The sequence below is a fragment of the Lygodium microphyllum genome, chromosome 17 (assembly GCF_053477565.2).
Source record: "Lygodium microphyllum isolate KBCC chromosome 17, Lygodium_microphyllum_v1.1.10, whole genome shotgun sequence".
Classification (NCBI taxonomy): Eukaryota; Viridiplantae; Streptophyta; class Polypodiopsida; order Schizaeales; family Lygodiaceae; genus Lygodium; species Lygodium microphyllum.
Window position 1 is genome coordinate 73,392,740 of NC_141151.1, and position 7,478 is coordinate 73,400,217.

The 7,478-nt window shown below is 39.1% G+C and overlaps 1 long non-coding RNA gene across 1 annotated transcript; it reads right to left on the reverse strand.

Annotated features, from left to right (window-relative positions):
- Window positions 1–4,128: 4,128 nt before the first annotated feature.
- Window positions 4,129–5,212, reverse strand: LOC148022037 (uncharacterized). The gene is made up of 4 exons (XR_015694319.1): window positions 5,074–5,212; window positions 4,873–4,958; window positions 4,693–4,762; window positions 4,129–4,347 (listed from the first exon to the last, which is right to left on the reverse strand). It is a non-coding gene; the product is annotated as an uncharacterized LOC148022037 (long non-coding RNA).
- Between the last annotated feature and the right edge of the window lie 2,266 nt (window positions 5,213–7,478).

The window sequence follows — 7,478 nt, forward strand, 5'->3', positions numbered from 1 at the left end:
CGTCCGGAGGCTCGTGTCTGGGGCCGGACAGGTGATCCAGAGGCTTCTGTTGGGGCCAAAATTTTTTTGGGTGGTTGATGTGTCCTTGAGGAGCCTACAGGTAAAATTTCATGTGAATCGGAGCACTAGTGATATTTTTCCTAAGCGTGGATTCATTAATTGAAATTTTAGGGTTTTTGAAAAGTTTGGCTATAAGTTTAAAGTTTCACCTCATTTTACACATTTCACTTTTGAGTTCTTATTTCTCTCTCCTAGAAGACATGGTACGCACCAAGCAAGCGGCCCGGAGATACCCCCCTAGAAATTCCATACGGCAGCCACGTCCTCCAGCTCCACCACCACCACCACCACGCCAGCATCACAAGTGTCGATGGAAGCCAGGCATAGTGGCTCTTCGCGAGATCCGCCACTACCAGAAGACCACTCACCTCCTGATACCGAAGGCTCCATTCCAGAAGTTGGTGCGGGAGATCATGGAGGGCATACTGATCAGGAACAACAGGACCCAATTTCCAGATACATCACGTGCAAAACAATCGGATCGCTGGACTGCCCAGGCCCTCCTCACACTACAAGAAGCTGCTGAAGCCTACCTCATCGACTTATTTGGAGACTCAGTCTATGCAGCGGTGCATGCAAGGAGGGTCACTGTCACTGACAGGGATCTGCAGATAGTCAGGTTCTTTCGGCAATGGAAAGATAGTCCTCGCGGAGGTCAGCAAGGATAGAGGTGTACAACTCAAAAGCACATGGAATGTAGCTTCTGAAGACATTTTGTAAAGCCTTGGTTGTAATGGACCCCATGTAAAATTATTATTAATACAAATACAAAGTTTTTGGCGCATCTTATTTTTGTTTAGTCGCTTGATATTTATTTTATTTACGTTGTTGAGTTATCGTTACATGGGTTCGAACGAATACATGTTGCGCACGAATTCGATAAAGCACTGTGCATTAAATTTAGGGTACGAATCGTGTTACGTATAAATTCGACAAATAAACGTAACATTCAAGTAAAAAACAACAGTAAATGACACGTATCACAAACTACATTGCACGCGAATCCAACAAACATCGGTTTTCATTACTTGAAGAGAAGATTACAAAGTGCAGTACATCAGTGATGTGATATAAATAGGCAATAAGTACATCTATTCTCTCCTAGGATTCTTCGAGCTAGGCTCCCTATGGTCAGAGCTATTCTTGATCATAGGCAACAATACATTTTGCCCCAATAGTTCCTGTCTAATGACAGTGGGGTCTTCAACACCGGCAACCATGCCACGGGCCACCATGGAGAAAAGTGGGCCAGACCTTGTACTCGTGAATAAGTGGAGTAGCTTTGAACGTCGAAGCAACACTACTTTCTCCAGGCTGGAGTTGGTCGGGATGGTCTTGAAGGGCCCAGCCTTTGTTAGTGCCCTCAACTTCAAGAAGTTCTCGATAAAAGCAGGAGAGCATGTCTTATGAAATACAATAATGTCTTTGACAAGCTGCCCAACGTACTCCTTCAATGCCGAGTCTTGCACCCTTCCTTGGCTACCAGATCGGCCACCCTGCCTAGATGAAAACTCATCTATATAGACAATCTCCTGCAACACACAAGTTCAATATCAGACTCACTATGCATGGAGTGTGCTAAAGATATATAAATCATATTCATATGAAACTTAACCAGTAAGGCCTCTAGGGCATCGGGAGCGCACACATGTGTTTTTGTCAGGATCGGGCCCCCAGATGTGCCCTGGTCGGAGGCTCGCGTCTAGGGGCCTGAATCTGCTACTGGTTAAGTTTCATATGAAACCAAGAACATTACCTTCTCTGCATCATCTATCTGCCGTTGTAATGGAGCATCCAGGTCTGCTCCTACCACTGGGCTGCCCTCGTCTCTCTCTTGGGTAGGCACTGCATAGTCGGGTCGAGGACCAAAAAGGCTTTCCTGCAACCGCTTGAACTCCTCATCAGAGATCTGATACTCTGGCGCCGCATCCTCAATCTGCTCCTGGATGCTCACAATGGCAGGGATGTCATCGATGCTCGTGCCATCATAACGAGCCACCTCATCAACATGTGGTGGGGCATCCTGTAAATCAAAATCTATGAAATCACTAGGTGCATCACGCACCATGATACAGTATAGTTCTTCTTCCCTAAGCTCCAACAACTCTAGCACATCCTGCATGAGTAGATATTCCACCCCCTTGATGGTGATAGCATGGAGAGAAGAGAGGGGTGGCTCTTCGCTCGTGGGCATCTCATCAGGGCAGGGAGGTGGGTGCACAATGGCCAAGCTCTGTGCTGCCTCAACACTCAGATCGAGAGTGATCTCCTCAGGCTCCCTCTCAAAGTACTCTAATAGTGGCTGAGAGGGTGCATCGATGTCCTCGTCACTGTCCTCTTGCACCTCAGTGCACATAACATATATGGCAAAGGCGGCATCGCTCTCAATGAGATCCATCGTGACGTGGTCCTGTGACGAGGTGGGCACTGCTCTAGGGCGGAGATGTTGCCCCACATGCACCAGGGCTTGACTTATCACCTTTGCATGGCTGGATCCGGCATACAAACTACACAAAAAATCCATGGGAACCCACCTGAGAGTGGAGTCGAAAATAGAGCAAGTGAGAGGGTTCACTGCATCACAAAACAATGCTAGTATACTAGAGTCAGGGTCTACAATGGAAAGCAAGCTCTCTAGACTCAAGGTCACGCAAAACCTAGGGTATATCTGGTCCCCTATGTGCACGTAGCATGTGGAACTAATCCATGCGGCGAAGGTGGGAGTGGTAGCCATGGCACACAAAGAGAGAAGGAATGAGAGCACAAGTGTAGGGAAGTGGAGAATGAAAGTGAAAATGAGTTTGCAGTTATAGCTTTTATGTGTCTAGGGTTTTAAATAAAGGTTCTTTATAAAGTTATTAACTCTAAAGTTTCAAATTAAAACTCTTACCTTAGTTTCTTTATTTCAGTACTTTAAAGTCACTGTTAAAATTACTCATATAGACAAACGCTTCGTTCTACATTATTATATCCTCGAATATGTTTGGGTCGCTGAGTATATTCAAGTCTAACGAGAGAAAATATATAATTTTTTAAATAAAATAAATCTAAAAGGCCTTGAAATTCCCTTTGGATCCAATTTAATATTAAAATGTAAGAAACGAGCAGCAGAGATGCGCTACAATATATCATTGTGCAAAGATAATATTCTCTTGATTATAGACCTCTAACCTGCAATTTAATTATGATTTTTAACTGCACGATTGAGTAATTACAGTATGTATTATCGCATGCTTGGATCACAGTAAACTAAAATTTAAAGTACTCAGAAGTTCAAAAAAGGTATGTATTCGCTCTTTATAAAGTTTTTTTACAAGGATTCCACTATCTCAAGGATACGTGGAGAAGCACATTGTTTACATGTCATGGATTGCTCACTACGAGTCCTGACTTTTCTATTATCTAACTTGAAATAGAAGTTGTAGAGGGGCTCACTGGACATTAATTGGATTTCTTGTCTCAGAAAATAAATGGGCCAATGACTCTCTGCGCTGACTACGAAAGGATTATGACCACTCCACAAGATTACCACATCTACGAGCGCTGTATGTGTGTCATCTCGGATATCTTGATCCAAGCTAATCCACTCCCCTCGCAAAAGTCGCCATCTTCTATATCGAAAGCGAACGCACAGAGTTTGTCTAGCAATGAAATACCTGTAATAAAAACAAAAATAATGGTAAGTGATCAATGCGACTAACATAACAATTCATCTAAGCGAGACCTATGTCAATTAAATCAAGGTATGCAAAGTAGTAAAAAAGTTTTACCTGAATGTAATATCAGATTGGTTGACCTTGCACTCAATCGTCTCATCAAAATGTGTTCTTTTGACTTGCCAAGACTCACCCAATAGCTGACTCATCCATTCCTCGGATGGACACTTGTATTGATAAGTAATCTTTGTTTTCTTCAAAGCATCACATGAACCAAACAAATGTGCAAACAATGAGAATGGAATAAACCAACTAAGATGCACATCTTTGGAGCTTGTGGTGGGTTTCATAGCACTATTGATGTCAGATTTTATCTTCGACTTGCAAGCTCCTGACAACTCCAAGTTACCAATGAACCATTCACCACTAGACAGTGGCGGCAATGGGACATGCTGCAATCTCTGGCTTTCTACCACATACAATGAATTATAAAAAAAGATATTTTGAGTGGCAATTTGACTTGTAGAGGTATTATCATAGATCAAAGAACCTATCTCTTCATGCCAAACATGTATCTTGTCGCTTAAACATTCCACATTTTGCCATTCATGCAAAGTCGATGGATATAGAGCTGTCAATCAAAGAAGACTAAATTAGAATACTGCAAAGACTTTTAAAAACAACTCTAATACAAAAGAATAATCAATGATAAAATTTAACAACTTACTGTTTTGTTTATAATTTGCAATGTTGTTCTCGTCGTGTACAGAGATTTGTTTATGCATATGAACATGTTGAATCAACACTTCTGTTACTGCACTTGTGCCATTAAACACTTTTCTGAACTCTAGAATTCTACCATTCCAATGTTTGCTAGGGTTTGCAACATCCTTGCGCTTGACCTTGAAACTCCCTCGAATACTTGGGTGCATCAAAATCCAATCCAACTTATAATACTTATCACAAATCCAATTACCGCCATTATCTTTCCTGTTGAAGACCTCCACTGCAAGTATGCTACTGATATTTTTCCTCCATGAAGACATCTGTAACAACCAAATACAAAAGTTACCTATCAACATGTGTATAATTTGCAAATGTTCTCTCCAAATGAAATTAAATTTAAATGGATCAATTTAAAAAAGAAACATTGTACATGTAATTTCTTTCACAAAGATCCCTAGATATGTTGAACAAGAAGTTGACTTATAGCAAGACCATTGTTCCTTCACTGACAGATTCCTACAGTACAAAAACAAAAGAAATCCTGGGTCAACGCATACATATAACTTATATAGGCTTTGTCCAAATGCGTTGAAATTTAACCATGGAACAGTAGTAAAAAATGGCAATATACCTGTGGCTTTCTCTGCAAAAAATCCCAAAGATGTTGTAGAAGTTGAGTTCTTAATAAATCATTGTTCTTCACCCTCGGAGATTCTTGGAGTAAAAAAACAAAGGAAAGCTCAGTATGCATGTAACTTGTATACATTTTGTCTAAACGAGATAAAATTTAATAGTGGAGTAACAAAAAAACAAGACAATATACCTGTAACTTTGTTTACAGAGAAACCCTAAGATGTTGAAGAAGAAGTTGAGTGTTCAAAATATCACTATTCTTGACTGTAAGAGATTCCTAGAGCATCAAAACAAAAGAAATTACATGTCAGAGAGTGTACATAACTTGCACAGGTTTTCTCCAAACGAGATAAAACTTTACCATAGAACATCTATGGAAGAGAAAAATATACCTATAGAGTTTTGTGAAGAGAATCTTAGGGCTTTGGTAAAACAAGCTCTGCTCTCATAAAACACATGAAACTCTCTCTGTGCTTGTGCAAAGCAAATGAAATTTTACAGGGTTACAGACAGGGCAAGCAACAGTGAGGCTGTAAAATTTCGTCAGGAAAGAAGAAGCGGGGAAAGAGATATGACAATTTTGAGTTCCACCTAAGAAAGAGGGGGAAACTGAAAAGGGGAGAAAAGAAAAGTCAAACATAAAAAATAAGAAAATGAAAATTCGAGGCACAAACTTCCAAGAAGTGACAGCTTTGTACTCCCCACATTTTCCCTTATTTTATTGCTGAGGGAAGATTTGGTCCAAGATATGGCTAGAAGATTCATCTTACATGAATCTGGAATCCCAGCTCTCTCATTGGTTAGGCCTATATTTGCTTATTCACTCCTTAAGGGGCAAAAAAGAGAGTCCATATTTCTCCTAACGCGTATGTGCATTGACTATCGAGCTTTAAATAAGATCACTGTAAAGAATATGTATCCAATTCCTAGAGTTGATGACCTTATGGATAAACTGCAAGGTTCTGCCATATTTAGTAAAATAGACCTTAAATCTGGTTATCATCAGGTGAGACTAGATAAGTCTGACATATCCAAGACTGCATTTAGGACACAATTTGGTCATTATGAATTTTTAGTGATGCCTTTCGGATTGACTAATGCACCTGCTACATTTAGTAGAATGATGAATCGTATATTTTTGAAATATCAGCATTGTGTTATTGTATTCTTTGATGATATTTTGGTATTTAGTCAAAATGAGAAAGAACATTATGAACATTTGTCATTGGTTTTCCAGTTATTAAAAGATAATCAACTGTATGCCAATTCGGAAAAGAGTGAGTTCTTTAAAATAGAAATTGAATATTTAGGTCATATTGTATCATCTGATGGTATTAAGGTTGACCCTAAGAAAATAGAAGCAATATTGAACTGGCCTATACCTAAAAATGTGCATGAGTTACGATCATTCCTAGGTCTTGCTAGTTTCTATAGGAAATTTGTGCGTAATTTTTCATTACTTGCTTTACCATTAATCAAACTTTTGAAGAAAGGTATTGTTTATCATTAGTCCGATAATCAACAGAAATCTTTTGACTTATTGAAACATGCATTAACCCATGCTCCTGTTATACAATTGCCTAACTTTAATAGACCATTCTTTTTAGTAGTGACTGATGCTAGCAGATCTAGAATAGGAGCCGTACTTATGTAGGACAATCATCCCATCGCCTATTCTAGTTGTAAAGTGAAACCCTCCGAACTGAAATATTCCACATATGATAAAGAATTATTAGCTATAGTACAAGCCTTAAGACAGTGGAAACACTACTTAATGGGCTCTGAATTTATGATTAAGACCGATCAACAAAGTATTAGACATTTACTTAGCCAACCTCAAATATCTGACCGACATATCAAATGGGCAGCCTTTATTCAGAGTTTTCATCCGATTATCCAATATCAACCCGGTAAAGAAAATGTAGTGGACGATGCATTAAGTAGAAGACCTGCCATTCATAATATTTCTGTTATATCATTTGATTCTTTAAATCCTATGAAAGATACTTATCATCAGGACATTACTTTTCATGCTGATTGGAATAAATTAGTTCAAAATAACTGGATTCCTATTGATTCACTGTCTTATAATGATGGATTTATGTTTTATGAAAAGAGATTATGTGTTACAATTCCATTTAGATCTTTTGTTTTGAATGAGATTCATTGTCCTCCATATCAAGGTCATAGAGGTATCATATCTACTTTACATACATTAACTGAAGATTTTTATTGGCCGCATATGGACACTGATGTATCTAACTTTGTTTCTGAATGTTTGATTTGTTAAAGAGTTAAGAGACATCATGGTAAATAGTATGGATTACTTATGCCTTTATCTATTCCATCGAGACCATGGGAACAAATTTCTATGGATTTTATTCGTGGTTTACCTAATACTAA